Raw genomic sequence first — 17,901 nt, 5'->3', positions numbered from 1 at the left:
CTCGGATACCACTGCCAACGAAAGTAGCAGAGTCGACTTCGAGGGCACCGCACAGCCGAAGCGACCCGCAACACTGCAAAGGAAGCAGGCACTCTCAGCGGAGAAAGTGTCTGCGCGGTGTTGCGAGCCGGGTAGCATGGCCGGAGACCGGTGATGGGACGTGGAGGATGGGAGACTGGGTTAGGAGGAAGGCAACGAAAACTTTATACACTTATTTACAGTATTTACAAAGGGTGACTGAGAATGAATCTCAGTCGAAGGGAACTTCTTCGTCAACCGGAGTCGACAGGAGTTAGCAGGCTTCTTCCCTCGGCCACACTCACCGCCGAGTTAAATAGGGTTCGGATTCCCCAGATCCCTGGCTGGGGAATAAATTTCGAAGAGCACTGTCCAATCGGATGGACCGAAGTGGACGTTGGTGTTACCACCCACGGGAGGAGCGGTGCGGGCTGTTCCGCTCTCTCGCAGCTCGCTCGATGGGAAGGGGGAGATGCTGACTAAGGAATCTTCCGCAGGTAAGAAATCTTCCGCAGTGTACCAGCAGGTGAACGAGCCTGCTTACCCGCCGGATGTCCAAAACACAAGACCTTTGTAGAGGACACAGCCGTCTTCAATTAACAGCCAGCGTGACTGTGCGTAGCACCCCTCCGTCCTTCGAAGACACTCGGCCTGAGTGGCGCCGCCACGTCGCCTCCGCTTCCGCAGTGGTTGCCGCTGTCAAAGGCCCCTGCGCATCTCCGGACTTCGCCGCCGCTGCCGTGGTCAACTCCGCTCAAAGTCCGCTGCACTAATCCACTTAGGCTAGGAGGGGGGGGGGGGGGGGGCATCACAAGCACCACACTGCACCGCCGCCGTCGCGAGGTTGTCGACCTTGTCGACTGTTCACGGTTGCTGCTTGATCGGGGCCCACGTGGCCAGAAGTACAATCACAACAGGTCGTCCGCCGCCAGGTAGAGGCCTCGAAAGGGGTTACAGCTCCTCGCTGTCCTCTGAAGAGGCCGCATCAGCTAGGCAGGTCCTCTGTTTCCTGGGTGATCCAAGGGTCGGTGTCTGCAGGCCAAGGGTCTCAGGTAGAGCATTAGTGGTCAAGTCTGCACAATGCCCCCACCTGGGCAAGGCAAGAGCACCACCCTTCTCCCGAGTTGTGCCAGGCCAAACAAAGAACAAGGCCTCGAGCTGTGCTGCTCGATTAACTCCCCTTTTGGCTCCGCCCCAATGGCGTTCTGGTTGGGTGAGCTGCGGACGTGAGCTATGCGGGCGATGAAATGCCATCGCATTTTTCAATTTTGAATCAGGTTTTGTGCTGGAAGAAATTACAGCTGCCTTTGCGATCCATCGACGGACGGCCCCGATAGATCAGCTGAGAGGATAGTAGAGCTCCACTACTATTCATGTATTCTCAAGTGCTAATCTATACATATCAAACAGCATAACCTACGGACATTGCAACTATACATTACAGAAAACGCTCAAATGCTGTCATTAAAAAAAACTCTTTTAGGCAGAGAATTAACAAGTGTCTTTTGAGCCGCATCATTCCAGCCAGAAATAAACGCTCAAACATCGTTTGCGCTTTTCCACCGGAGTAAAAAAAAAAACAAACAGTAAATACAAGACGCATGTATTCGTGGAATACCGCTACTTTAGCCGCGCCCGGCACGGTCGGGCGGCCGCTCTACCCGCTGTCTCCCAAAAGCTGCGGGTCTGATTAGTACCGTCTCTGTGCGACTGGCATGCAAAGCCCGGGCAGCGCTGAAAAGCTTTACACGATAGGGGCGCTTCCCCCTCTCCCGGTTCCCTGCATGTATCGTCTTTATCTTACCCGCACGCGCTCGAAGGCGCCCTTTTGTCTGGTAGCCGCGCGCTCCCTTCCTTAGCAAGCAGCAGACGTCACATGTCTCATGACAGTCCTTGCTGTGGTGCAACAATGAAGCAGGTGGCTTACGCCCTGTATGGCCCGCTTAGTCGATCTTTTCTTCACGCGACTCCTGTGAGCTCTTGAGTGCCGCGGTGGCAACTCCGAGAAGTTACGCGTGGTCCACAATTGTAAAAGCCCGACCTGCACTTTTTGCTTTGCGACACCACATAATTTGGTCTTTGTGGCACGGCGCCGGCTTTTAGAAGCTGCTCCAGCGGATCTGTTGCGCGCGCCTTCTGTTATTGCGGTGCCGTCACGTGTCGTGGCGTGCGGAATTTTCCTCGCATAGGAAAACTACCTGAGCCCTGCTGTCAGTACTAGGTAACAACCTCTCTGAAAACTCGGACCCCTCAACGATTTTGTCTCAGCTCGGTTCTTTACTTTCTGGGCTCAACTGGGCCGCGATCTCGCTGTCTTTGGAACGCGACCCCTCGTGCACGTAGTGGTCGCCGTAGCTCAAGCCCCTCTGATTTAGCTCGTCTTCCGAGCGGTTTGAGAAAAGGTAGGGGCACTGCTCCGGCAAGGTCGCTGACACCGCCGCTTCGGTATGCAGCACCCCAAACGGGCCTTCAATGGTGACGCGAGCGACCAGCAGACAGACACTGTCCTCCTGGGCCACCTGCCGGATCCACGCGCTTTCCCCAGTGAAATCGTTCGGTAAAACGAGCGAAGGGTGCATTACATCCATTGTGGCGGCGGAGTCGCGCAGGGCGCGACACCGTCGCCCATTCACGGTCATTTCCCGCATGTACGGCTCAAGTAGGTGCATATTTTCCTCGTCGAGAGTAGTGAGCGAAAAAACCAGCCTAGTCCTTCGACAGCCACTCGCGATATGCCCTGGCTCGTTACAGCGGTAACATACTGCCGGTCTCCTCGCCTCGAAGGCTGTGGAGATACACATGAATCACCTGCCCCATTCAAACATCCGCGCGTAATTATCACGCGATGCTATGCGCGCGCCGTTCGGGAGGTTTTGCTAGGGAGGGCACTCACGCCACCCCCGCTTCCTTTCGCACCCCGCCGCGAGCGACGCCGCCGCGGAGACCTTCCCTCTTTCCCCTCTTACAACGGAGAGACCTCCTCTCCACAGCCCGGGAGGAGACGCGTTTCTCCCGAGGCTCGCTTGTCTTCTGGCGGGAGCCGTGCACACGCACGGATCAGAGATCTGCCACGGAGACCGCTGCCCTTATCGCCAGGCCACCGTGTGTGACTTGACCGCCGCGGGCCGTGAGCGAGGAGCCACGCGAGGTGAGCGGAACCTTCTTCCCCCACATTTTTGCGTGCGTTCTGCCCTTTGTGTTTTTCATCCCCGTACGCGAGCGGAACACTTTCCCTCGTTACGGCGGTTGTATTGTTGCTGCTGCATTGTATTGCTCGGGAGCAATGAACGCTCCTCCGAGTAGCATACTCGTGTTTGTCCCCGCTGGCCCGAACACGCCGTGGTTGCGACTCACCGCACCGCGGGTTGGGGGTCACAGCTCTGACTTCTAGGGCTGGCACGCTGGTGCTAGAGAGCGACAACTGCTTCTAGCCCTTTGAGCGTTACTACAAGAATAACCCCCATAAGGCTTTAGCACGATCCTTCTCTTTTTTTCTTTGTCCGCGTCATTTCTACCGACAGAATCTTTTTCGCGGTCCCTCTCATCTGCCACTTTCTCTACCCTCGGCGGGGCCGCTCCATTCTCGTTCCGCAGGGGGCGCTGCCTGAACTCCCTGTAGGGCTTGGTTACTGCCCGCAAGCTTTCCTTTCCTGTTTCGCGCCTGACCTGGAACTCTTCTGCGAGCTCGGCGGCGCTCTCTAAGCTTTTCTTTTCGGGCCTGTATTTCACCCAGAGCCGCGTTTCCTCATTTAGACAGGTGTAAAACTGTTCTAAACAGATCTCTTCTACAACTTTGCCACGTTCCTCATAAGCCTCCGCGGCCCTGAGTCATTCGATCAGATTTGCCTTAAGAGAGTACGCAAAATCTGGGAATGAGTCAGAAGGCCGCTTCCCCGTGGTTCTGAACTGTCGACGGAAGGCGTCGGCTGACAGGCGGTACCTTTTCAGCAAGGTGGGCTTCACTTTATCGTAATCATGCGCATCCGGCTTTGTCAGCCGAGCAAGCACGTCGGCACCCTCACATGGCAGAACCGTCAAGAGGTGTGGAGGCCAAGTGGTGCGAAGAAATTTTTGGTTATCGCAAGTGCGCTCAAAGTTCACAATGAACAGCCCGTTATCTTCGCTCATTTTGAAAGGCGACATAAGGTCTTTCATTTTGGGCGGCTTCGATGACTGACTGCTTACAACAGAGGTCCTCCCTGCTTCTGCCTGAGCTTCAGCTGGCATCACCTCTAGTCGCTTCTTTTCTAGCTCCACCTCATCTTTCCTCTTTTGTTCCCGTCCCCAGGATTACGGCTCATGCGCCTCGGGAAACCGGTCGCGCCATCTCGCGACAGCCGGCGGCGCGGCGGCGCGTAACTGAATGGCGACGAAAAATAAAAAATCAATATCTCGTCACGCATAATAGTTACAAGCGAGCTCTAGGGTTGAGGGGTGAAATGCCTTATAATGTTTCTTTTAAGAAAGTTTCATCACTGTGGCTTAAATATTGCGTTTACCCTGCGCGATGAGATATGGTCGCATGAAGCCTATGACGAGGTCGTGAAAAAAAACCCACTTGCACTCACTTGATCACTCACCGCTGCCCTGATTTACAATATATCGGCGAGCTCTAGGAGCTGTAGGTAGCGAAATGCCCCATCTTTTAATAGATGCAAAGTATTTCACATTTGAAAGAGGCAAATTTTTTCCCTGGCTATTTTTCTATACATCATGCATCCTCAGCACCGGCAAGAAACGTGTGGCGCCCTCTCTCGGTGCGTTTGGCTAGGCGCACGTCTACGCTTTTTTTTGCTTGCTTTAGGGAGATCAAGTCATGCCGTTTGAAAGCGCGCTTTTATCAAAAGTGTCCCCATCGGATGTAGGCACACAAACAGGGGCCGCTACAAGAGAGCGCTCGCCATGTATGGGTATTAGAGAGGATTATAAAGAAACTCTGGGGCTTGACAGGTACATTTACTATTGCAAGCGCATACAGTGGCTATTTGAGGATGAGTGATAGTGTAATGGCGTGCTCATTAACAATACAAAACCACGATACTTAGGTATTAGCGCATTAATCGCTACATCTTAAAGCTCAATAGCTCTTCGAAAGTTTAGGCGATGTGGTCAAAATGCAGCATGGATGCGTTGAAATTAGTGCACCTCTGTAGCCTCTTTTTTGAATATAAAGCCATTTCTGTAGGCGTACAAGCCCAATCAAGCCGAATTTGTTTGGCTTCTTAGTGTACTCCTGTCATCTGTACATATATAGATGCCCATGTTGCAAGTACTGCAGGTTTCAAAGCAAGAAACCTGGGGCTCCGTTTCGTGCTTGTTTCACTAACTCATTGTGCGCATTGGACAATTTGTCCAGTGTAACAATTCGCAGTCTGGTAATTCACAGCATTTCTTCTAGGTTGTTAAAGTGCCTCCAATTATTCGATCGTTCGCCTTCGCTAAGGGCTTTGCCATTGCCGTAATCGCTGCTAATTTCCTCACCATGTCAGAAGTGTGTGCAAACTATGAAGCGATAAAGAAGAGTTCATAGAATGGCATGTTGTGAACTATTCTGACAAATTTGCCATTTGCTGCGCAGGAAGCTACGCCTTTTCCCAAAGCTGCAAGCCAGAGGCAAATCCAAGTTAAATTTTATGATTATAATTTCCTTTTAAGTGAGATGTAAACGCCAGCCAAATAAGTTCTTGTAGGATAACACGACGTTTCAAAACTGGCTCTGTTTCTGCTTTAAGGCGGCAGCTGGGCGCTCCATCCGGGCCACTTTCGCAATGCGCCGCTCGCGCTGTCTACTAGCGAAAGGACGCTACGTGCACGCGGCCTTGAATATGCAGTGAATTTACGCGAGTTGTAAATGTGTACAACAATGCTCAGCCACTAGCTCGCGAGCAGCGCGAACTTGATACTTTTTTGTATTTTGTAAATTGTGTACAAAGCTTCCCCGTCTTTTCTGCCGGTCGCTTTCCTGCGTGCTTTTCCTCGCTATTTTCTCCCTGTGACTTTATATCCGCCGGCTGCAGCTCTCGTGCTTTATTTTTGTATTTTTTGTCAGTAAACCATTACTACTACTTCTTGAAAGTGCGACTGCGGGCGCGTTGTGGGGGCTTTTTTAAGCCCACATAAGGTCGACCGCAGGGTCACGGATCTTAAACCGTGGATGTAGAAAAGGGAGTGGTTCGCAGAGAACATTCAACATTTTCCTCCGTCATGACTCAAGTAGAAGGCTTCTGCGCAGTTTAGTTCTGTTTCCAGCACAATAGTCACGTCAAAGTCATCCCTGTGGTGGCATGGCTGGGAAGTACAGCCACTGCGCTTCTGTTCATTTGCTTGACATAAGCTTTGTGCTGCTTCACCCTTTCCGTCACATTGTTAGTGTCACCAGCCTAAGCCACATGAACCCGACTGCGGTGGATCGAGTCAGGGGGTCGAGTTGTATAAGGTCAGCCCACGCGACGACTGCGCGTTTACAAGAACTCAATTTTAGCGTGTCGAGACCGGTTCAACTGCGGCGACACCCCAAGCATTGAGCAGCGCAGCGGGTGAGGGCAGTGGCAGCCTCCAAGCCTCCAACCCCTTTTACTTCCGACGCTGAAGAACGACAAAGCTGGCGAGTCTGCCAAACCGAACCTGAAATACCTCATGCATGAACGCATCCTTGCCGGCTTACGTAAAAAAAAAACCCTTACAGCTGCTAATATGTCACTCCTGACGAAGGGTCGGTCAGTCCTGAAGCTGTCAAACATTTCCCAAAATCCCATCAGAGTGTTTGGAGAGAATCAGTTGCATTCTTAAGCCCCAACTCCAACGACCCTTCCTGGGCGTACGCGCTCAGCGTCGGCGCTCTTGGTGTACGCCAGAACCGGTCTGCGCATGCGCACTGCAGGAGACTCCAGCGTACCTCGGCGAGGCGCCGATATCTGTCCGTGCTAGGTATCGGCGCCAGCGCGCACGCGTCGGAAGCGGGGTCCGGAGGACCGCGGGGCTCTCGGGGACTCTTTTCTTCATAGCTTCGTGTTCCCCGAACTTTTCTTCGCGGTTTAATTCGTCCCTTCAGCGTCCCCAACCCCTTTTCTTCACGGCTTGAAATTCTTTCCCTCGACTCGAGAGGGGGAGCCAGCCAGCATCAGGGACATGGAGACGCATGCCTCTTTTTGACGCCCGTTCCGGCGTACGCCAAGAGCGCCGACGCTGGGCGCGTACGCCCAGGAAGTGTCGCTGGAGTTGGGGCTTTAGACGTCCTGGTTACGCAGGACTGCCACCAGCTTTGTGAAGAGCGCAGTTCAAGGCACAGAGAGTGGCACAAAAATAAATTTTGGTCGATTTGGCGTGGCCACCGCAAATGCGAATTAGGTGTGTTAGCACTGCGGTTTCGATTTTCGAATCCACTGATCACGGCTGGAAGTTGATGCAGAAGATACCCAAAGCACAACGCGAGAGACTGGTAGTTTAGGACACGGGATGTTCGGCTGCAGCGATGTAAGAGCGAGTGCTGTGCTGCTGAGGTGTGTCGTATTACGTGTCATGTCGATCTGCTACTGTTTTCCTCATGGTTTGAACATGGTTCATGTACACAGAAAGTAGATTGAGGTTGAAAGTGACCTCACCCGCTCCACTGAAGTATCGCGGGTAAATTCATGTACACAGAAAAAAAAGGCAACGATGTAGTGGTCTGATGCAGTGGCCAGCAAAACTAATATAATCGCGCCGTCCGGATTCGAAACGCACTCGGGCCGGAAGATATTTTCTTTTGGTTAATTTTATTTAAGGTCAAGAAAACTACAGACATACAGACGGACCTAGGCGAACACTAAGATTGAAAGCCTCACCATCGGATAAAAAAAAATCGATCGGATCAGGTCGCTGTAGTTCCACTGCCATGTGGAGCGAGACCTTTCTGCGGCCACGAAATTGGTGGAAGCTTCGGAAACCACGTGTCCTCAGCCTGTGTGTCAAGAAACCAGTCGTATGGAGCAAGGTGTCCATTTCTCTACAGATCATTTGTAGATGACGAAAGCGACACAGCTGGAGGATCTGGTTGCGTGTTGCGTTCTCGAATTTATTATTTACACTATCACAAGACAGATGCCTGCACTTGCAAAGCATCACGTCCTGTGCGGATTCAACACCTTCTAACCGCTGGTAAGGCTCCACCAGTGCTGGTGGAGGCCTATCAGTGGACTAGCTCTGAGGCCCATATCACCTGTTAGGTGTGTGTGTGTGTGTGTGCGTGTGTGTGTGCGCACACCCACACAAAAGGCAGCGAAGAGTCAACAAAAAGTTGCGCGAATGCAAGCGCTATTCCTATGTAAGCGCATCAAACTATATCATATATGCGACGGCAAATCTCATGAAGATATCAGGAAATATCATGCAGTATATCATGCTTTATTCGAGTCTCATATTAGCTACTGTAATTTGGTGTGGGGAACCACAACGTCTGCGTGTAAAAATAAACTTCTGAAATTTCAGAAGGCTGCGATGAGAGCCATAGCGAATGTATCTTTTATGTCACACATTAGCTCCCATTTCTCAACAGACCACATCACGAAAATCAAAAACATATATGAATTTCGCATACTTAGGTCCTATAAAGTTCAGGTTAAACAAAACAATATGTTGTTTAGAGACATCGCTAAGTTACGTGAAAATCCCTCAAATTACACGACACGATGCCGCGAACACTAGCACGTTCCACATCCGCACACAAACTATGGCTTTGAAACACTTTACTATGCTTTGCCATACACATTAAATAAATTTAAAGTTACACAACAAAATATTACCAGCTCTTCTTTTTCTTTTAAAAGTTAAAAGAATTTTTGTCTAATGCACCGGTATATTGATTGCATGAGTACCATTATAAAGTGAACATATAATAAGGTCTGTATTGTTGTATTTGCACAATTTTGGTTGTACTGCACTGCATCTAGCTGTTTATTGTTATCTGTTATCTTTTAGTGTAATGTGTGTTTTCTGTCCTGCACTGCCGAGTATAGAAGGGTAATGGGCGCTTTGTCAAGCTGCTCTTGAGCGGCTTTTACGCCCATACACCTCAAACATGTATGTAAACATGCTTGTTTGAAATAAACTCATACTCGAAAAATAGGTACACGTTTCAGTAGAGCTATCTCTATAATACTGCACGGATGCAGGAAACGGGCGCGATGCATATTGTGTTTTTCCGTTTCGGAAAAATCAAAAGAATATGGTGACTGAGGTTACACCTAGATGTGAAATACCCCAAATTCGCCACATGTACTGCTGCATGTATCCGGTCACCAGACGAGATCAGCCTACACTGACGGACCCATATGACTTCAGCCTCTTCGAGCAAAAAGAAAAAAAAAGTGAAAACAAATCCGCAATGCCGTGTTTTCACTAATGCTTACGCGGCCGCTAGTTTGTTCATTAACAGTTTTGCGTGGCGGGTAAAGCATGCGGTAACATCTGCCCTGCTATAGGTAATCAGTCCTTCCTCTGCGTCTTGAGGCAAGCTCGTTGTACTTTAGGCGGGGCGGGCAGGGCAGTATTATATTTTTAACTGCCCACAAGGCACTTATCGAAGCCCCCCCCCCCCCCCTTCCCCTCAATAGCTCAAAATTTACCCCGGGCCACTCTCGACAAAAATTCCTGCCTACGTGCCTGCTGGCCGCACTCCTTCATGTACATTGAGGTGTTCACGCTGTTACTGGGCTTTAAGCTTAAGACATGTGTTTCTGATTAGTCGATAAGACAGTGATCTGCAGAAATTATTTCCTCACAGAAAAATCCAAATCACTGATATGGAAATAATTTCGTAAATACAAAAAAATAAATCGTAGTGTGCTGAACGCAATTAGAAACAAAACTGGGCGTTTAGACTACCTCAATTTCCCACGACTCAAAGCAATCTGTTTGCGTGGTTCTTAAGTTTCTTAGGTTCCATTTTTCGTTTGATTCACTGTTCACCTAACGGCTGTCCAGGCTCTTAATTTTTAGTGATGCACTTTCTCTCGGAATGTGTATGCGCATTTACCTTGTTCTTCATACTTTAGAGAAGTTGTCGATGGTGTTAATGAGAGCAACTGCTGGGCTTCTAGGGCGCCACTGCCTGGTTATCGCAGCAACAAGGTTGACTTTATCAGCCGCTTTGGCATTCTCCTTGTCTCGAAGTGCTGAACGGCTTTTGGAGCTTTTGGGTATTTCTTGTCTCGTATGCAGACTTGCATTATTAGTACGAAAACACTGTTCCGGTGTGTAAATCCTGAGCAAGGTCTTGCTATAAATGTAAGTTTGTGCCAAGAACATAGCAACTGCAACATAGAACCCGCTGCGCTGTAGCGTAGTTATGTAAATAAATGAACAAACAAACAAAATAAATATTGCCGCGACTGAGTTTGGAACTCGCGGCGGTGCAAATAGATCAGTCTCGCTGGCCTGTACACGAGACTCGAGAGCACTATGCTCTCGCCGCAGCCGATCACGCCTCGTGCTAAACTGCAATACACTCTCACGCTGTGCTTTGCGTCTCGTCGTCTTCAACGACTTTCATCTGTGCCCAAGTCACGAAAGGAAACAAAGCAGCTACGCGGCGTTGGTGTCCACATGCAAAAACCTGCTTTCGCAAAATATTTCGTAGCTAGCAGTGCTAAACCACGACCAATTTTTCGACAAAGACGGCGCGCTTACACCGCACTAGCCACGGTCCGGCTTCTTTTCTTTCACCCCAGCAAAGACGGGAGCGAGTAGGGGAGCCACTCAGTCAGCGCGCCTTGAGCAAGCTGGGTGACAAAAGAATAAAGAGAATCTCAGCCGGGGCACCGAAAAGCTGGGTTCACGTGACGGGAGTACACAAAAAGTGGACAATGGGGGAAGGTGAAGGCATCTCTCCCAAACCAGGAAGGAGGAATGTAAGAGGAGAACGAGGAGCTCAACTTCATGCGGCGCGTGGTGGCAGATTTGTGAACTAGGGGCGCATGAACCAGAATCTTGGCCATGTCTAACTCCAATTTCTCTTTTCTTCTTCGTTCCTCCAATTCCTCTTTTCTTGTGATTTCCTCACAGTGCTCCACTATATCCTCGTCCTCAAAACCTTGGTCCTCTATCGCACTGACAACCTGCAATTTCTTCATAGTTTTCCCAAAATGAATCCCTTATTCCCCAGATAAGGAAATCAGGTCCATCTTACGCAGCTTTCGCTAGTCCATGACTGCCCTTATGTGCTACCTAATAATGTCATTGCTAGTCTCTCAAGGATGTTGGTGCAAAGCAAGGCTCAAATCCGAACAGGCTACTACAATCAACGTACACTACCAGGAAGAGCAGCACAAATGCTAAGCCTGGCAATACTCAAGCACAGAAGGCAATGCACTCACCAAAACCGGAGCCAGAACACCGCGCAGACGATCTCACCACTGCCAACCAGTTGTTGCGACCCGGGTAGCATGGCCGGACCGGTGATGGAACGAGGAGGATGGGAGACTGGGTTGAGAGGAAGGCAACGAAAACTTTATACACTTATTTACATTAGTTACAAAGGGTGACTGAGAATGACTCTAAGTGGAAGGCAACTTCTTCGTCAACCGGAGTCGACAGGAGTTAGCAGGCTTCTCTCGGCCACACTCACAGCAGAGTTAAATAGTGTTCGGATTTACCAGATCCCTGGCTGCGGAATAAAGTTCGAAGAGCACTTTCCAATCGGATGGACCGAAGTGCACACTGGTGTTACCACCCACGGAAGGGGCGGTGCGGGCTGTTCCGCTCTCTCGTAGCTCGGTCGATGGGAAGGGGGAGATGCTGACTAATCCAACACGGCTGTTAAGGAATATCCCGCAGTCTATCAGCAGGTGAACGAACCTGCTTCCCCGCCGGATGTCCAGAACACGAGACCTTTGTAGAGGACACAGCCGCCTTCAATTAACAGCCAGCGTGACTGTGCGTAGCACCCCTCCGATCTTCGAGGACACTCGGCCTGACTGGCGCTGCCACGTCGCCTCCGCTTCCGCTGTGGTTGCCCCTGTCAAAGGCCCCTGCGCATCTCCAGCCTTCGCCGCCGCTACCATGGTCACCTCCGCTCAAAGTTCGCTGCACTAATCCACTTAAGCTAGGAGGGGGGGGGGGGCGTCACAAGCAATACACTGCATCGCCGCCGTCTGGAGGTTGTCGACCTTGTAGACTGTTCACGGTTGCTGCTTGATCGGGTCCACGTGGACAGAAGTACAATCACCACAGCGGCTCGGGGCACTTCGGATGGCCGAGAAAGAGCATAGCCTCCTTTATACTTTCTGTCGCTGTCAACGCGCCGCGCGAACTATACAGCGGCGCCGTCGGGTAAAGTTGCGCGGCGCTGCCGCTCCCGCCCCTGGGGCGCCACTGACGTAGCTGTCGAGGCGCACTGTTGCGAATGCCGGCGCGAGGATGGGAGCGCTGTTATTCGCTCGCGGGATAACGGCTACGAAGCGTGAATCGTAGAAACTCGTTATATTTGCTCGTAAAGCTGACATTCTCTAAGCATAATAAGTGATTACGTTAGTTGTTAGTAACACCAACGCTATGACATGTTATGTGAGGCAGTTCCAAGATACGTGGGCATGGCTCGAAAAACTGCATGACTGCTCCGCTAGCGTAAATGGTTATGGAACAGTTACAATGCTAGTCTACTCTGCGCTAAAGCAAAATTTAAGAAGAAAGGCATCAACATTTATTTACACATTTCACAACAGCAGCTGTGCTACAAGAGCAGCTACTTTTACAGCTTCCTGACTTTTCGTGAGAGTTGCTTCTTCCGAAACAGCGGCTTATACAAATCATTCTTGTCTGTTATCGAGGAGGCGTAGTTCACCAGCAGTGGTCTGATGAATCTACTTGCCACAAGTAGAGAAAAATGTTCTCGGTGACTGCTGTCACTGACAGGGCACGTCAGCAACCTTGATTTACAGATGGCTGAAACATCTGCATCGGTCAGGTTTTTCAATGGATTTTGAAGTCGTGGGTTTTCATTTAAGCTTGTCTCCACAAACAGCCGCAGCGTGTCTAAGACATAGAGTTATTCGTCAGATATGTAAAGCAGGCCCCCACGGTCCTGTTCTCGCGTGAACGGCTGGAGTGGGTTCCAAGTGGGTGGCTTGGTTGTGAGTAAACAGCACTGCTCACATTACGTTTGTTCACTTATCACACGAGCGATGTAGCCACCTATATAGAACGTGGCCGACAGCTTCAATGTAGGTAGAGTAGCAGGGACATGCTGCACGTCTAAGCATCCCAAGACTTCCAAAGCAGAATCTGGAAGCTCATCGCTCCTCCCAAGTGCACATAGCCCTGCAGTCCTAAGTACAGTGCTGTGGTGACCTTCGTGGTATAGCACGTTGCTGTATTCAGATGTCGCGGCAATTCCCGTCTTCAAGACTTTTTCTAGTCCTGAGAGTACGGACCGCACGTCAAGTTGGTCGTTGCATCCCAGTGACCGCCTCAGGGTTCCAAACAGCGCTTCAATTGGGTCACTGCTGAATTTCCGCGTTAGAACAAAACAGAACTTTTCCTCAGCTAACAGATAGCGAATGCAGCAAGCAGTCGAATAAGTTGTGAGCAGAGGGGCCTCGTACGTTTAGGCTGTGAAAAAGGCACGAGGATAAGTTGCATCTTTCTTCATTTGGTCGATATATAGCGGAAATGTAACTTCCAGCCATTCCAGCCTAGAATCATTTTTGTCGTCCAATTGCCTGACGTCAGGGAAATTTTGCTCAATATATTGGTACTTGTTGCAGGTGTCGTGCAGTAGGAACCACCGATGGATGTTCTTCATAAACAGTATTGTTGGTCCCGCATAGGCAAATGATGTATGCAGCTCTGTCCTGCGTGCTCTTTCAAAACCTCCAGAGCAGATGTAACGCCTGGTGAAAAAACTTCGAAAGCTTGTTTAGCGTTCATTTTTTTCAATATTTCTCGGAAAAACATGTCTACTGGTTAGACTCCTCACAGGTTTTACAATCCAATCTTTCTGCATCTCGTAGAGTTTCTTCAAGTGAGATGACGAAACCTCTGCTTTCTTTCCAACGTCGCGTGCAAGGAACTGAGAGCGGATGTTTTAAGACGTGGAAAAATCAAAGTTTAAAAAAAGCAGCCGATTGGGATTACACGGATGCTGTATCCTGTACGTGGGGAATCCGCCGCAGAGGTCCTTCTTCATGGCACTCACGTTTACTTTATGGTTGTCGCTCACACGGTGCACGACCTTGAAACCTGCCTCTTCAACCTTAGTGAGAACATATCGCATCAATTTGGACAGCTGTGCGCCATTCAGTCCTTTCGTAAAAAAGTATGATGCTGGTATTCTGTATGGAGTAGACAGGCCGTTAATTACAAAACAAAGCAAGGAATTTGCCAGTACCTACGAAGCTATCTTGCTGCTTGTTGTACTGTAACCTTGGCTTTATTCGCATCTCGTCGACGATGAGAGAACATACTGTGGACTGCTGAGATTCAAGCTTTTCAAGCTCTGATTTCAGCCGGGCTTGTACCAAGCGACTTAAACCTGTCTCTACGGAGGTACTTCCAATGAAGTTTTGTAGTGTGTTCCTGCTTGGAAGCTTCAACAACTTTTCCTTTCGGGCATGCTCATAGGCCTTTGTAGAAAGATGCCTAAGTACAATGCAGTGTCGCACTGCTTCTTCCGACCATGTTGGCATTTTTCTCTTGAAATTGACAACTTGGTTGAGCAGGAAAACTGCTGCAATGTTTTTTTTTCTTCCGCGTGTTCCCGGATATATGTTATATCCCCAAAATTACTGTCTTCTTTAAGCCTTTTCAGCTGCATTTTATATTTATCGACTGTGGTGCAAAGCCTCTCTGTTTGCTTTTTCAGGTCACTCTCCTTTCTCTTCCACTTTATTCTTTCCACTGCCAGCCAGTTGGAAGATCTGATGTCAGCTTGCGTTGTTTTGTCGGCACGGACGAGTTCTTGTTCTTGCTTTGTACACATGGCTCTTTATTGGTGTTGCGTCACTTCAAAATAGTTGACACCTGTAGTTGCAGCGGCTTCAGAGACCTCACTGTCAGCATCAGACGTCGGCATTTCCACGTTCGTGCTTTTGTCATGCTTCAGGAGTTTTTTCGCTGGCTCATCTTGGCTATAGTGGGCCTGAAAAGCTGCTCTTTTTCTTCCGCTTACACTGTGCCTCTCCTTCAATACTCGAAGTTGCAAGTACGACGGGTAGTCACTGAACACTGATGGTACAACTCCCTTTTTCAGACGGCGCCTTTTGCCCTCTGCGAAGTCAGAGATTTTGAAATGTTGGCTCCATGCCCTTGAATAGTTGGAAGTGCAATTAGGTACCCTGTCATCTCTTCGAATTGCTTTCAGCCATTGCTCACGCTGCGCAGCTCGACGGGGATCTCATGAAAGAAACGCCGGGCTCCCTTCTTTTTACTGTCCGACCGGCACAATGGTGCGCAGCAGTATGCCATTGGGATCCGTAAGGAGAACAATTTCGGTATCAGCTGTTGCATTCAATGATTCAGCGCGTCGTGCAAACAATTTTTTTTCTAACTTGAAAAACAAGGAAAACAAACATACGCATTGTATCTTTCGGTTTTGCTCACTCCAAAGTAATGGTCAGAATAGGTAAAGCTTGTGTTTTTATGTTATCAAAGAATTGCACAATTCGCCTACACACTGCAAAAAAATACTTCCCTGGAGCACATGCAACATACCACACAGATAAGCTAACCAGGGAAGAAATTAGCACCGCAGACCAAAAATACACGCGCACATTTAATATTAATGCCTTAATGACGCGTAATAAACACAGTTTCTGGTGCTGTCGTTATTTTTCACAGCCCTCAATGCGGCTGAATAGGAGTTTTGCGGTTTCCGATGAAGAGAGGGACACAACGATTGAGTTGACAACAATGGAAACTAATATAGGCTTTGTATCATTCGGTTTAGCTCTCTTTAAAGTAGCCATCATTCCAGTAGGTAAAGCTTCTGTTTCTATTTTATCACAAAACTCCACAATTAGTGTGTGTTGTAAGAAAAAAACTGCGCAGGAGCACACCCAACGTACTACGCAGACGAGCTAGGCAGGGAAGCAATTAGTATTGGCGGTAGTAGTTTTTTTTATTGAAAATAATACAAAAAGGAGCATTTGCAGTCCAGAAAGCACGCGTGCACATCTCATATTACTGTTGTAGTATTGACGCGTGGTAAACGCAGTTTTTTGTGCCGTCGCTATATTTCACAAGCCTCAATGCAGGTCAACACTACGCAGCGATCGCCGGAGGGATAAATCAAAGCTGGCACTTATCACTTCATGCAATGCTGTATTCCTGCGGCATCCGAAAACACAGAAAAGCGCAAGGAACACCTTGCACACTGCAAAAAAGCCCACGTAACATCGACAGAGCAACAGCACGTGACACGTGGCTATCCGGCATGGAGGAAAAAAAACTGAGGAGGGAGCGGCCGGCGACAACCTTGAAGCCTAGTCTTAACAAGAAAAGATATAGTAAAAAAAAGAGAGTGTGTCCCCCCATGATCACACCACGTGATAGCGTGCGGTAAAATCTAGCCCCGCTGCGCGCGCGCATGCGCAGATTAGCGCGGCAGACTGACTCTAGATCAACCTCCTTGCTGTAGACGCACGCGCCGCGGGTCGCACATACGCGCGCTCTAAAACATACCAGAATCAAAACATAAAGGACAGACTCGGAGAGCGAAAAACTGAGGGAGAAAACGGCTTCGTAAACACTCGGCTTGCGAACGCTGGTCGCGTGACGTCACGCTCCCTCCTTAGTTTTTTTTTCCTCCATGCTATCCGGGCTGCTGCGGGTGCCCCAACTTCGCTGTCGCCATCTCTCGGCAGCCAGCGGCGTAAGTTCTCAGAGGAAGAGGAGCGGCGACGACGGCCGCGGAACGCGGAGTTGCCAGGTCAGAGCTGTTTGGAAACCGGCTGCTGCGGCCGTCAAAGCAGGCGCCAACATTGATAGCGATGTAGGTGCACCCGAGCGCGGATGAGATGCTTCTGGCTCCCTGAAAGATGGACGCCGCTTTAACCTAATTGTCATGCCTGTACATCGGTGCGACCACTCTCCTTGGCACGACGGTTAACAACGGGGATCAAGTAACGCGTTTCCTTGTGTCACGTCCCTTCGTCGTCATTAGAGAATTTTCTTTGAAACCAAAGACAGTCGCCAGAAAGTGCTGCAAAGGTGTCATTTCAAAACGCTCTGTCCCCTCTGTGTCATTTTTGTTAGCGCCTTAATTTTTCATTATGATCTTAAAAACGCTGCTAGCGACTGTACTACTTCAATAATTTTATTAGGAAACAGGCGGAAGGGGAAGCTTTTTGCCAGGGCCACTCATTGATCATTTTTCGTTCATTTAGGCGTATGTACTGTCCTGCAAAAACACCAACTGCCTTTTGAAACTAGTAACAATAATATCAGTGCAATAATATTATCTGACAGGTGGAGAGACAGATGTATGTCGTAACATCAAAATGCCACGTTCGTTAGTGTGTCGGAAATATCGAAAATTTAAACTGCAGCTGCTTGCTTGTGCACGCCAAACAGCTAACCTGCGTTTTGATTACGGCGAAGAGAAAAAGCGTAGGATATACTTAAATTTAGCCGGACAAAACAGAAAAAAACTTTGGAGAAATGATTTTTCTTGATGAATATCGCATAAATCGCTCAGGCCGGCAACGTCCGAGGCTTGACGGTGCGTCATCTTCGAAACGTTCAGCGTTCTGTGCAGAGGAGGACAGCGACGGGGAATAACAGGAGTAACACTTGCGGCACTCATTTAATACCGTCCCCCCTCCCCTCCCCCCCTCCTTTCCATCTCTTCTCCCATTTCACCCAGAAAGTTGAACAATTCAGTTTTGTATTTCTGTTACAAGTCGAATCTCT

The 17,901-nt window shown here is 49.4% G+C and overlaps 1 pseudogene; it reads right to left on the bottom strand.

Annotated features, from left to right (window-relative positions):
- Window positions 1–12,742: 12,742 nt before the first annotated feature.
- On the bottom strand, window positions 12,743–14,432 carry LOC149360741 (uncharacterized; annotated as a pseudogene).
- Between the last annotated feature and the right edge of the window lie 3,469 nt (window positions 14,433–17,901).

Source organism: Amblyomma mixtum, chromosome 2 (genome assembly GCF_055824585.1).
Source record: "Amblyomma mixtum isolate Tamu chromosome 2, ASM5582458v1, whole genome shotgun sequence".
Taxonomy (NCBI): Eukaryota; Metazoa; Arthropoda; class Arachnida; order Ixodida; family Ixodidae; genus Amblyomma; species Amblyomma mixtum.
The sequence above is the reverse complement of the archived record's forward strand: the minus strand, read 5'-3'. Positions and strand labels throughout refer to the sequence as shown.